Below are 15928 nucleotides of genomic sequence, written 5' to 3'. Positions count from 1 at the left end.
AGCAGTTTTTGAATAAAGGATAACTTTTAATAGTCACTCTGCGTTACAATCGTTATTCGCGTTTGATGCCCGTTACTGGTCTGCTCCCTGACTCACATTGCCCTCTCGTCTCCTTTTGTCGCTTCCTTTTGTATCCTCGTCCTGTCCTTCGTTATCGCTGAGTTGCTCGGTCGTATGTGGGCCGATCGCGCAACTCCTCTCTGATTCTGATTCGGCTTGCGTAATTCTATCGGACTTTCGCGGTCGCGTTCCTTATTGTTATTCTCGGTCTTTCTTCTTTATTATTAATTTCTTTTCTTTAAACCGTATTTCTTAATCTATTTCGTAATACTAATTGGGGCCGCAACAACAGGTATCCCATTTTAGTGTTGTAGCTGGGAGAGGGGTACACGAAGGCGAAATGGCTACTAGTATATGTAAGAAGATTTTCTCTCCTGAGGTTGCATCACAACTGAATTGGACAGGGACAGAGATAAAAAAAGGAATCAAGTCACTGAAGTGTGCTACGTGTGCATCATTGGTAAGTTATTGAAAATCCCCTTTTAAAATACACTTGATCTACTCTTAATAAATATGATAATTAACTTATCAACTTAAATCCTGTATTTAGTATTTCTCATGCATAATATTGTAATTTTTTAAATCTTTTTTCAGATGCATGTGGCAAACAATATAAAAAAAATTTTTCGAGATTAAAAGTCACAGGCTCCATAAGTACGTGGCTTCAAAGTAATTCAAAGAGGAGAGCCATAAATAATGTTGATTTGCCAAGATAATACAGATTTTTCAAAGGTCGATTACCTCCCCTAGGTACAGATACTTTTTTGTTATGTTTTTTGCAATGTCAAAATAGGTTGTCAAAAAAAAATATATGAAATTATATAACTGCAGGTATAAATGTAAAAATTTGTTTTACAGGTGACAAGAGGTAACAACGAAAGCGGGACTATATACGAGTGGTTATAACCAACAGATGAGTCGATATTCGCACGGCTATCCGTAGATGCAGCGCAGAAGCATTTTATTTTATTTTGTACCGCGAAAGTTCGTAAAAAAAATTGAAATAGATTATTTCCAATTATGTTCCAATTATGTTTGACATGTGAGAATGCTTATCAGTTAACTATCGACGGTTAAATGCCATAAAAATTTCAACCAATTTGTAACAAATCAGTATTAAAATACATAATATTATGTATTATTTCATGACTATTTATTTCAATAACGTTTCTCACACTATTAATCACTGTATTAATATACGCGCTTATAATGCACTTATAATGCGCTTTTTTGAACGGATTTTGAGCGCGCTTTGAACGCTATAAAACTGCATTTTTCCTGCGCTGGTCTTACGCGCTTATAAACGCTTTTTCTAGTGGATTTTGAAAGCGCTTTTAAAGCGGTAATATGCTTCTAAAGCGCTAAAAAAGCGCTGAATTTCTGCACCCGCAGTAGCGCTTTCAAAACGCTTTTCAGGCGCTGTTGTGCTACATGGGCCAGATAACACAGTAAATTCCTAAAATATTCCTAAACGTTTCTTCTTTTCTGAACTGCAATTATTTAAGATGCAATTATTTAAGATGTTTATCTCCGTTAATACTGAGAATATGACATTTATAATGTGATAATTATAAAATTCGGAAAATTTAAAGCAGATTTAAAAAAAAATCGTTTGGATACGTGCTTTTGTTGCAAAGAAAAGTAATTGTTAATTAAGCGAGCTTGGCGGACGCAGCGGCGCGCGGCGGCTCGCGCGGCTGCGCGCCACGCAGTCGAGCCGCCGCCGCCGCTGCGTCCGCTCCAGCGCTCTCGCTCTAAAACTGCTGTATTCGACATTTTTTTTCGCCGAACCTGGCAGTCGAATTGCAGCGAAAAAAATTCCACCGTTAAAGCATTCACTCCAGTACCTTCACACCAAATTTCAAATAAAAATATGAAATAGTTTAGCTGTAATCATTAATTATGTAAAAGTCAATTATCTCGGATTCTATTGGTCATATCGGGACGTTTTTTTTTTTTAAATTCATGATTTTTTAAGCGCAAACGAATGGTGCTATTTGCATTACTCTACGCCAATAAACAACGCCGATATTTAATATGCGAAATTTAAATTGTTTTAAATAATAGTCAAATTTTAGAAAAAAAAATTTTATTTTAAATTCGTAAACTAGACATCGTTACCTTTTATTTCCGATAAAATGCATCAAAATAAGTTCACCCGTTCAGACGTGAGAGCCAAGCGCCCGATTTGCATAAATAATTTGTTAATAGGCAGCCATATAAAAATTGGAGGCGAGCCTTGTGCACACTTGTTCAGCATACTGAAAGGTATCATTAAGTGAATGTCCGCTTAAATATGATAATTTTTAACCCAGTTTTCGAGAACCTGTAAAAATGGCCCTTTTCTCGCTTATTTTTTGCAATTTTGCAATTAAAAAAATTTTTTTAAATTTTTTTTAAGGCTTAATCTTATAGGAAATTTCCTTCCAAACAATTTTCCTCTTTTCAAGTTTTGTCGTTTGACCAACACAGAAGGAGTTATTTAAAGAAAACTATACAGAAACGCGTTTTTTTTATATATTTTGCAATAAAAAAAGGCGAAGCGGGCCCCGAGTTGATTCTAGAGACTTTACACACTTGTTACGGGATATCACAAGAATCGATTAAAAAAAGTTCCAGCTTTGCGCCGTGAACTTCAATATCTAATCCCCTGACTCCCGGACTATATACTTTAAGAATGATTTAGGAAGTTACATGCACCATAATTCTAGTTCCCAAAAACTTCTTAGAGTATTCATTTTGAATTATTTCCTATCAACAAAATGTATACTTTATGAATTCAAGAGGATTATCGTTTTACCCGTTCTAGACTGGAGGATGATCCTACTCGCGGCTCATCCTAGTGAGTAGTGTAAACGGATAGAAATCATGGATAATCAATGATTTTTATCCGTTTATTGTTAACCTATTGTTAACGCTCCACCTATTAGGAAATCCGATGGCAAATGGGTCAGAAGCAACCAAGAAAAAGCTGAACTTCATGCTAATCACTTGGAGAGTGTATTTCAACCACACGAACCACATGACAGCCATACTGTAGATTTTGATCAAACCGATGAAGTGTATAAAGAAAATATCCGTATTAAACATATCTCTCCTAAGAAAACTAGAAGAGAAATAAATTGTTTAAATTCAAAAGAAGCCTCGATAGCGCGGCAACAATGCATACACGGCATATGCAATAACTCACTATTTACTCGCTCGCATTGCGATTGCGACGCCAAATTCCGCAGATGTTTACAGAATCTCAAAAAAAGCCTCAAAAATGCTTCGATCTCATCACTGTTCAAATGTTAAAGGAATTACCGCACAAAGGATTTATGAAAATGACTCACTTATTTAATGCGTCTTTACGATTGAGATATTTTCCTAAACAATGGAAAATAGCCGAAGTAATAACAATACCAAAACCTAGTAAATCTCTGGATAAAATCACTTTGTATAGACCGATATCACTTCTTCCAGTCATATCCAAAGCACAGTATAAAGATATCAGAATCAGGCGCCCGCCAGTGGTTTAATATATCCGGGCACCAAGTGGCGTGGAGCAGGCAACGTGGCCAATTCCTACTACAATTTGGGCTATTTTTCGGCCGAGGATGCTTGCTGCAGGAAACACGACCACTGCCCATACTCGATACCGCCGCAAAAATGCATAAATGACTTTTGCAATAATTACACTTATACTATGTCGCATTGCGATTGCGACGACAAATTCCGCAGATGTTTAGAGAATCTCAATACCTGGGTGGCCAATAGCATTGGTGGCTTTACTTCAATGTGCTCCAGATTCGCTGCTTCAAAGAGAGGGACGACCGTCCTCGCAGTGGCAAAGGTATTCTATACAAAAGTAAAGTCGAGAACTTACAAATTTGACTTACAATTAGAGCCATAGTTTCAGACTTGGTAACCAAAGGCTTTAAGATTATGTCAGCAACCAACATACTTACGACTGGATTTCTGCGTAAACGGTGGCTTTAGTCAGCCCGGGTGCGCCACTTTTTCTATACTCCGTAAGTAACGAGTGAGAATTGGTCGCAGGGGCAAGATGCAATGGCAAAATGCAATATTGCAGCTAAAGATATTTTGCTTTCATGTCATACCGTGCGCGTACATACATACAAGCGTGATAAATTGATAAATTTTTTCTTCCGACGGTAAACTGAAAATTTCCTCTGTAGAAACGATCTCGTGCGATCACACAAGAGTGACGGCGTACTACATAGAATCAATCACGACAAAAAAGGGATTTTGGGTGGCTCCTTGCGCAAATCTATTATTTTACCTGATCGGATCGTGAAACCCCAAGAGAGAACAGTACATCCTGATAGAGGAGGATACACCTCATACGTAAGTGAATTCCATATATTAGAATTAAGAATATTAGGATAGGGATAGACGATAGAATGTTATTCCGCTACGAAATTGCGCATGTAACGTGTTGTAAGTGCACCTCTCATTCTCAATAAATCGATGTTAAATTTTAATTTAAAAAAAAATTACACGCGTTGAGATTATATATCAAATATGTATAACGTTTAACTTTATCAAAGTCGAGAGAAATGTTGATGCGTGTATGTGAAAAATTAACAAAGCACGCGGCATCTTTTATCTGTCAACAAACGCACACACACCGTACGCCCGAGGACTGCCTGCAAAAAGCTAGCGTCTGGTTATCTTAACACTTAGTGACTCAATCATATATAAGGAGCCCATCCCATCCCTAACCAACAAGAAAATGGACTGGAAAAATTATTCAACCTATCTTGAGAAAAATATCACCCTTAATATGTTCCGCTCAAAACATATGATCATCGGATTCTAAGATTCTAACACGGATCCGCCACTTTTTTCGCGCTCCTTTCTGCTACGATTCACAAAAGGTAGTAGTCTTTGAGAATCACGATTTCGTGGAACGATATAGGCGTGCAGTTATTAATTTTGTTTGACGCAAATTTATTTGTCAATTAATTCAGAAAGTGTGAGTCTCTACTCTGAGAGGCGAATGACGTTGTTAGTAGTCAGTATACCGTTCAGCATCGTATTTCATGTACCGCTGTGTGCAATCAGGAAGAATTAAACTATCTTTAGCTACTGTCTTGCCGAGAAGATCCGGAGCGAAATAAAACACGGCCGTTAATACGATTAACTTGATGCAATCGTGCACGCGGAGAAGCTTATAGATACAGGAAATTCTATTCCACAATTGATCTGGCTTCTACAGTTGATTAGAAATTAATTTTGAACCATAAGTGAGAGGAGAAACTTAAGTGATAGCTATTAAATAAATAACTTTTTAATTTTACATTAAGTAGAAATATTACGATGAGAAGAACATTGCGCATTTCTCATTTAATTATGTGTATCCTACTTGAGCCTTTATTTTCTTTATTTGGGCGAAAAATACGTACTCTTATCGAATAAAAAAAAAATTATAACCACTTTCAAAAGACTCGCGATGGGCGTACGGATAAAAAATGTTTCGCCTGTTCAGGTTCAATGGCATCGCGATCTCAGCTGAAACATTACGACTTGGCCTAGCGCCGCGTGTAATCCGGCAGAACCAAGAATCGGTGCGGTCATTTCCAAGTCGTTGATAAGAGATGAGCGGCGGTAATACTGACTTAATGCGATAAAACGAGTCCACCACCACTGTTCGCAATGCGGATGGGAGTGAGGTCGCCGTGGCCAGTGTGATTAATTATCGGTAGTAGGTCCGACCGAGAGAACGAGTATACGCGATCGCGTACTTAACGCGGATCGGCGAGCAACTGGTCGGTCGGCCATGGGTCCGGCCAACAAGCAGCTAAAGCAAATACTCCGATCATTAAAACAACAAACAACATCTGGAACAAATCGTTCTATTGAACTAAAAGAAATGCTTAAAGAAAAAAGGAAAGCGCGCAGAAACTGGCAGAAAACACGAGATCCTGAGCGTAAAACTATTTTCAATAGAGTAAATAATAAACTAAAAAAATTTACATATAAAATATAAAACCAAGAGATAGCAAGGTATCTTCAAGGACTTTCAGCCGAAAAGGATACAAATTATTCCTTCTGGAGAGCAACAAAACGTATTAGAAGACCTATTGTTAACGCTCCATCTATTAGGAAATCCGATGGCAAATGGGTCAGAAGCAACCAAGAAAAAGCTGAACTTCATGCTAATCACTTGGAGAGTGTATTTCAACCACACGAACCACATGACAGCCATACTGTAGATTTTGATCAAACCGATGAAATGTATAAAGAAGATATCCGTATTAAACATATCTCTCCTAAGAAAACTAGAAGAGAAATAAATTGTTTAAATTCAAAAGAAGCCTCGATAGCGCGGCAACAATGCATACACGGCATATGCAATAACTCACCATTTACTCGCTCGCATTGCGATTGCGACGCCAAATTCCGCAGATGTTTACAGAATCTCAAAAAAAGCCTCAAAAATGCTTCGATCTCATCACTGTTCAAATGTTAAAGGAATTACCGCACAAAGGAATCATGAAAATGACTCACTTATTTAATGCGTCTTTACGATTGAGATATTTTCCTAAACAATGGGAAATAGCCGAAGTAATAACAATACCAAAACCTAGTAAATCTCTGGATAAAATCACTTTGTATAGATCGATATCACTTCTTCCAGTCATATCCAAAGCACAGTATAAAGATATCAGAATCAGGCGCCCGCCAGTGGTTTAATATATCCGGGCACCAAGTGTTGTGGAGCAGGCAACGTGGCCAATTCCTACTACAATTTGGGCTATTTTTCGGCCGAGGATGCTTGCTGCAGGGAACACGACCACTGCCCATACTCGATACCGCCGCAAAAATGCATAAATGACTTTTGCAATAATCACACCCGAGAAAAAATATTTATATCTGATCATAAATGATCATATCAATTTGGACATGTATGGTCAGATATGGAAATTGGCCAGATCTGAGAATATATGATCTGGTATTATTGTATATGTTAATATCTGATCAGGTATGATCAGGTACGAACTTATATATTCATATATGAATTTTGGAGTGATAAGAGTTTATATGGTCATATATGATTATATAAGATTATATATAAGGACATATAGTATATTTAAATAAGTTTTAGAAAATAGTTATATATTTTTAAATGTTATTTTTTAAGGATGCCACTTTATTATAAGAGTGGACTCCACGATACAACTGATACAAAAATTGTGTCGCTCCATAGCGCGAGACAGTGTCGTGTCTTTTGATGCCGTTCTTATAACACTGTTTGTCAAATTTTAAATACGAGAAACAGATCACATCGAATGCCATCTATCGGATACTTTGAGATGCAATATTCTGATCTGATCATATATAATCTTATATGACTATATAATTTTATATTTTGTCATATTGATCATATACAGTGCCATATACGGTTATATATGGTCACATATAATTATATCTGATAATACATGGTCGAACATGCTTTATATACGACCATGTGAGACCAGATACGATTATGTATAGTGTCATATCTGGCTACACATAATAATATGTCTGACCATATATGAACTTATATGATCAGATCTTGTGTCATGTATAATGTACGATCTGATCATATATGGCGATAGATAACCAATATGATATATATGCTCTATATATGGGGATGTAAAACTTATATCTGTTCATATCTCATTTATATATGTTCATATACTGTCAGATATGAATATTTTTTCCCGGACATTTTATATCATTATATCCCAATCTGGTCATATACAGGGTGTCTGGTAATAATCGCCGGACCTCTTGTATGCAAGTAAAGTGAGTTAAACCGAGTAGAAAAGTCCTCTATCATTTTGCGAAATTCGCAATACTTATTGAGAAATTAATTGAAAAAGATCGGCCAATCCACGCGAGTAGAAGCCGGCGCGGCCAGAAGAGACGTCCCACAGTGGGCCGGTGGTGCGCCAGATGTGCGAAGCTACCATCCGTGGGATTATGCCTGAACGCCTCTAAGGCCGTATCCTCTCTAGTCAAAGGTGGCAATGATATCTCTAGGAGTCTCGTGAGTCGAAAGGCTCAAAACAATGTGACACACTACTAGGCGGCCGGTCCTCGCGGGCCGGTCGTCGCACGAGCCCGGTTTGCCGTACGGCGCCTTTGCCCGTCGTCGGGATCTCACCGCTTACGACGGCACGGCGTCTAACGGTCGAACATGAGTTTCGCGAGTTCGATGTCGAGACTCGGAATCGTCTGTAGACGACTTAGGTACCCCTCCCAGTTCTGAGCTGAGCGTTGAATGGCGGCCGAAGAGGACGACCACGACGGCTCGCGCCGCCACGGAAGCCTCGCAGCAAGGAAGATCCGCGGGAGGCCAAGGCACGGGACCGAGCTCGGAGCCCCGGGACCGGCGCGAGAACGCCGATCGGTTCACCTCGCCCAGGCCCGGCACGTCAGCCAAACCCGCTTCTCGACCAAGCCCGACACGCCCCGCTCCTCAGAGCCAATCCTTATTCCGAAGTTAATCCCACAGTGGGACGTCTCTTCTGGCCGCGCCGGCTTCTACTCGCGTGGATTGGCCGATCTTTTTCAATTAATTTCTCAATAAGTATTGCGAATTTCGCAAAATGATAGAGGACTTTTCTACTTGGTTTAACTCACTCTACTTGCATACAAGAGGTCCGGCGATTATTACCAGACACCCAGATCTGATCATGTTTCATATCATTTCCGGCCGTATATGAACATATACAATCATATACAGCATCGCGTCTTGTCATATATGATCATATACAGTGCCGATACAGTTATGTATGGCCATATATAATTATATCTGATAATACATGGCCGAACATTCTTTATATACGACCATGTGAGGCCAGATACGATTATGTATAGTGTCATATCTGGCTACACATAATAATATGTCTGACCATATATGAACTTATATGATCAGATCTTGTGTCATGTATAATGTACGATCTGATCATATATGGCGATAGATAACCATATATGATTATATATGCTTTATATATGGGCATATAAAACTTATATCTGTTCATATCTCATTTATATATGTTCATATACCGTCAGATATGAATATTTTTTCCCGGGTATGTCGCATTGCGATTGCGACGACAAATTCCGCAGATGTTTAGAGAATCTCAATACCTGGGTGGCCAATAGCATTAAGTGGCTTTACTTCAATGTGCTCCAGATTCGCTGCTTCAAAGAGAGAGACGACCGTCCTCGCAGTGGCAAAGGTATTCTATACAAAAGTAAAGTCGAGAACTTACAAATTTGACTTAGAGCCATAGTTTCAGACTTTGTAACCAAAGGCTTTAAGATTATGTCAGCAACCAACATGCTTAAGACATATTAAGACCAAGTATAAAAAAGATCCAACTAACGAGAAAAAGATGATAAAATCGCAAGTAAAACTCTGGCTTTTCATGCTCACTTTCGATAATTCCGAGTCAATAGACAAGATATACGAAATTAAAAACATTGCTTATCAGGTAGTTAAAATTGAAGCAATACGCAAAAATTCAACTCGAATCGTTCAATGTAAAAACTGACAAGGATATAATCATGTACGCAGCAGCTGTCATAAAAGGACTCGCTGTGTCAAATGTGCCGGTGAACATCCCACTGGGTCTTGCCCCAAATCCACAGATACCAAACCTAAGTGTGCTAAGAAAGCTTAAGTTAGTGACACTGAGGAATCGCGTTAGTCTCATCGAGTAAAACTGTTAGGATTATTGAGACACAGACAACAACGGTTATAAAATAAAGTGTTAACTTTAATGAGAAGTATTACAAAGCAGAAGATATATAAAAGTAATCTTTCCTGTTACGTATGTATGGGAGAAGAGATTAAAGGCCAGCAGCAATCAATCGATAAAAAATAATTATAACGGATTTATCGACTACGTGAATATATCTATCTGAGCGCGTGCTGTGTGCTGTGGCGCCAACAAGGAAGAAGTACATGAACTATAAAAATAGCTAAATAGGCAAACTTTCTAACCCAACAGTATACTTTATGAATTCAAGAGGATTATCGTTTTGCCCGTTCTAGATTGAAGGATGATCCTACTCGCGGCTCATCCTAGTGAGTAGTGTAAACGGATAGAAATCATGGATAATCAATGATTTTTATCCGTCTATTGTTAACCTATTGTTAACGCTCCACCTATTAGAAAATCCGATGGCAAATGGGCCAGAAGCAACTAAAAAAAAGCTGATCTTCATGCTAATCACTTGGAGAGTGTATTTCAACCACACGAACCACATGACAGCCATACTGTAGATTTTGATCAAACCGATGAAGTGTATAAAGAAGATATCCGTATTAAACATATCTCTCCTAAGGAAACTAGAAGAGAAATAAATTGTTTAAATTCAAAAAGAGCCTTAATAGCGCCGCAACAATGCATACGTACACGGCATATGCAATAACTCACCATTTACTCGCTCGCATTGCAATTGCGACGCCAAATTCCGCAGATGTTTACAGAATCTCAAAAAAAGCCTCAAAAAGGCTTCGATCTCATCACTGTTCAAATGTTAAAGAAATTACCGCACAAAGGAATCATGAAAATGACTCACTTATTTAATGCGTCCTTACGATTGAGATATTTTCCTAAACAATGGAAAATAGCCGAAGTAATAACAATACCAAAACCTAGTAAATCTCTGGATAAAATCACTTCGTATAGACCGATAAAAATATTTGACTCACCAACTCGATGCGCAACGGACGGAGTTATACAGCCACGTAACTATGATGATACTGTAACATACAAACATAAGATTCAAATTTAAAAAATGCTCAAAATAATCAACATTTCAAAAGGTAATTTTTACGCGTCTGTAATTCGTCTTTTATTGAGATATTTAGCAATAATTTAGTTATTTACCGAAAAAGATCTTTACAAGAATAAAATTTTGAATAATTTCTCGTTTTGTAATTATTTCTAATTTATCGAGATAACAATTCGAATAAATAAAAAAGAACTATTAATTTTTATCACATAAGAAATGATACTCACCCCAAGGTTGCTCCGCCGATGCCCGATGCTTCTCTCAGACCTCCTCCTCCTCTCAGGACGTCAAGCCTCCTCTTCTCACCGCACAGGACACTCGCGAGAAACACTCGCGGATAATAAATTACAATCGCGCGCGGACTAATTTCAGTAAAAGTAAAAGTCTTTCTCGCGCGTTATTTTACGACACTCCCGTATAAAAAAGTCCTTTAGTCCGATTACTTGAACGGCACTCCCGAAGCAAACGCGACGAACCGGCTACGGTTCGTTTATTCAATTTCGGCGGACGAGGGTACGTTAGCTTCCCCGTCTTTGGATTTTTATCCAAGCAGAATAAGAGTTTTGCTTGGGTAAAATCCTCGTACTGGGTACTGGGCCTTCCCACCTCGCCAAGGTCGTACCCATGGGAAGGAAGTATTTTACTCTTGTTCGAGATTCCGTCATCACGGTGCGCCATCCCACCAGATGGCAGCATCGATCGGGTATCGGCATGCTGGATCCACGCGGCAGCTAGCGCAAGCACGAGCGCGCTCATCGCCTTCTTCTTCCTCGCGATACTCAGAGTCATAAATGCCCGCTCGGTGACCAGACGTGTTCACGTGTGCTCCCATACAGCACAGTAAGATTTCAGAAACATTGCAGTGACATTACATTGAAACATTGAAACATTGCACAGAAGTTTCGAAAGATTTTTACAACTTTGCTGCAAGCTTGCGTCAACGTTGAAATGTCCGCCCTCAGAAATATTGCACTGAAATATTACAGCAACATTGCAATGTATACTATTAGCAAGATCACAATAAAATTTATTATATCACGTTATAAGAAAGGTAATTATTCACATATTGCCACAGACATGTCATACACCAGATTTCAACGAGTAAATATTATGAGCACGTATACATCACAGATATATATATAATTTTTTATGTGATGTATATGCTCATAATATTTACTTGTTGAAATATGATGTATGAGATGTCTGAGGCAATATGTGAAATAATTACCTTTTACTGGAATTATATATTTATAGATAATTTATAGATGTGTATAAATAAAAGCAATTTAAACACATACATTAATTTTTTTACATATTATATATAGATAAAAAATACATTTTTTATAACATTTATTTTTATTTGTTTTATTATTTTTGTCTTTTACTTATAAGTACTCTGCAGCTACTTGCTCGTGCTCTTCCTCTGATGCAGCTACTTGCTCGTGCTCTTCCTCTGCGTAGCTATGCCTAGAAATATTAAATAAAAGAAATTAAAATTTTATTTTTATTATATACCTATTCAAAATAATTTATATTTAATAATGCATAGTATAATTAAAATTTGAAATTATATACTACGATTGTTTCTTTCAGAAATTTAGAGTAGGCTTTAAAAATATAAACTCATTTCAAAGATTTGAAATAATTGTATAAAACATATATCTGCGTTATAGTTGCGTTTGTTACTGTTATATTAGAAATTTTGTTTAAAATATTATAAATAGAACAAATATGTGTAAAAAATAAACGTACTTTTTCTTTGAATAACTTTCTCTTTGAAATCTTAAAGTTCCTTGACTCAGCCATTTCGATATAGAATTCGCGATTTCTGCATCGGTTATTTGTCTGTGTACTGCACGAACAGCTTCTATAATACAAAAATGCTATATTATGATTCAATATATTACAAATAAATATACATAAAAAATATATATACATATTAACATAAAACGTACAAATATATATATATATATATATATATATATATACATATTATGACTACACATATATAGGTATATATATGATATGTGGTATACGTGTATACATATATATACTATGTATATGTATATATATATTTCAAATTTTTTGAAATTTGAAAGATACAGGCTAACTTTCAATATGTTCACATTATATCACATAAGCTGTTGCTTAGGATTATTCATATAAATTTAGTACAATTAAATACAAAATAATTTTATTGATAACTTATATATTTTTTGTATTATTATGATACTAAATAAATGTTAATTAAAATATTTAATTTTAATTAAAACAAATTGCACAATTAAATTACAAAATAAACTTACGTGTGATTATATTTGCCAGTTTCAAGTCTTTGAAACTATGTTTATTTTTTCTTCCAGCCCAGCTGAACTGTTGAGCCAATGGATTTGTTAGCATCTTTTTTAATATGTTGCGTATCATAACATGTGAATTGTTTCCACCAACCAGTTTCAAAATATTAAGCTAGAAAAGTAAATATAATTAATAATGTTATATGACAGTAATATAATACAACTAATATTTTGTACTAATTAATAATTAAAATTATAAATATAAATAATAATAATTATAAAAAATTATAGAAAAGTACAAGTAAAAATATTTATTCTAAACATTCAGTCTTTAAGAAAATATGTACAAAACGTTTGTACTCAGATAGATGCATGCAAATGTAGAAACAACTTTACTGTTGAAAAATTATTCAATACATAAACAATTAAATTCCTTTTACAAATCAGTCAATTTACATGCATCTAGACATTATACATAGTACATAGTAAAATGCTGATAACATAAAGAAATATTGAAAATTATACCACATAATTCTTAAATTTTTCTTCGTTCAGTTGTTCCTCAAATAATTTTAAATCTTCATATAATGAAATTGGTAATTCAATATTAAATTCATGCTCTATGTTTATTGGACATGAAATGTTCTGTTCAATCAAATTAATCGCACTTTGCATTGTATCAATCTTGTATAATAGTTTATTTAATTTAAACAACACTAGCCTGTTAAATTCTGAAAGGATAATGTTATAAATTATTAAGACGCGGTTACACCAACGTTATTTTGGCTTTAAGCGAGACTTAAACGTGTGTAAAACTATCTTCATCTTTCTTTCTAAATAAATATACACACATCTCACTTAAAGTCGAACTAATGTTGGTGCAATCGAGCCTAAGTGATTTTAGTATTTTACATATGTGAACACATTTAAATATTGTAAATAAAATATTGTTTCATCTGTATTGTTTTCATAAAAAAGGTATTAGAATTAACAAGATGTACCTTGAGAATTATCGATACTTATCTTCTTATCTTCTTCATCGAAATTAACAACTTTTTTAGTAAGTCCTGAAACGCTTGGAATACTTTTTCTGTAATTTTCTGTAGAAGAGAAAAAGATTACAAATATTAGTACAAATTATTAACAAATATTAAACAGCAGTATTTATAGTTTTTACGCACCATTAATATTCCTTCTATTTTTTTCATTAATAATAGTTTCTTTATGTGATGTATTTTTAATATTTTCCATAATCCTTTTCGGTATATTTGATACAAAATTTTGTAATTTTGGAAAAGAAGGTAAATGCTTTTTATTTTGGTTTTCTTTATTTTCATTATCCTCTTTATCTGAAGAGGATGAAAAGTTTCTTTTTGCATTAATACGTCGCTTTTCTTTTGTTTTCTTTTTTAACTCGTCAGACGAAATTTCAGTAGTTTCTACATTAGATGTTTCTTGTGCAGTAACTAATTTTTCGATTCCTTTTTCGTAAGTATCTTTATTTGAAATAGAAAAATATTAATTATATGCACGCACACATGCACACACGCACACGCACGTACATACATACACACACACACACACACACACACACACACACACAAAACAACAAAGATATAATTCATTTACCTGCTACGCCAAATATTCTTTTTACAAGTAGCTCCTCCCAGTCTGATTCATCTCGTGGTGTTTCTTGTTTAATTATTGCTTTATTAATGCGGAGTTTCGTTTTATAATGACTGGGCCAAATACAAGATTGCTTGTCAGCGTTATACCATATTGCTGGTACTAGCTGTAGTCCATCATGGAACTCCACAATTATGAACCCACAATTTTCCATTTTTCTGACAGCATGTATAAAAACACATTATGTATATGAACAAGTTTTACAAAAGTTTTAAAACAAGAAAATCACTATTATACCTCGTCTACAAGTCGTAGTCGTAAAATCGTAAGCAAATCGACCAATCACAATCAAGTTTTCTTATATATTCTGTCGTTGGTCGATTTACTGTACGACCTTATAACTACGACTCATTGTAGACGACGCATCATTAAACTACATGTTTTAAGGGAAATATTGCAAATGTATTTTTATCATTTCCATACGGAATTTTCCAAGCTTTATATAGTAAATCAGTAATTGGCCAGGAACATATATTATCATTTCTTATAGTCATTACTTTAATGCCGAATTGGCTTGATTCACAAGGTATATCATACAAATCTTTAACATGTGTAAGTTTCTTACCAATGAAAAATATATCATTGTTCTCATTTTTTATTATATTCATAACTAAAATGTACATATCATATTTTAAAATGCAACAATTATTAGCAGAATTTTTACAATTTATGTAAAAGCTATCATTAGATATTTATAGATACTGCGATTTAACATTATAATTATTACATATTGGTCCATTGTTATGCAAGTGTTTACATGAATATAATTTTGTATTATTAAAATTACTTTTTAATGATAATATATGATCAGCCTCTGCGTATCTTTTTATTAACTGTTGTAAAGGTTTCTCATGTTTTCTTAATTTTTTTTTTTATAAATATCATAAAGTTTTCAAACCGAAACGCACTAAAATTGTCTACTGGACCGAATGTCCTAACATCTGAACATAAATGTAACAAATTATGTACGTTATGAGATAGATATTCTCTACCATATAATATTTGAAGAGACCTCACAAAATTCTCGAGTAAAGCCTCAGCAAAATCCAAAAAATATCTTTGACACAAATTTGAACATGTAACAA

The sequence above is a fragment of the Temnothorax nylanderi genome, unplaced genomic scaffold, assembly GCF_030848795.1.
Source record: "Temnothorax nylanderi isolate EJ_2023f unplaced genomic scaffold, tnyl_v1.0 TNYL_tig0297_pilon, whole genome shotgun sequence".
Lineage (NCBI taxonomy): Eukaryota > Metazoa > Arthropoda > Insecta > Hymenoptera > Formicidae > Temnothorax > Temnothorax nylanderi.
The sequence above is the reverse complement of the archived record's forward strand: the minus strand, read 5'-3'. Positions refer to the sequence as shown.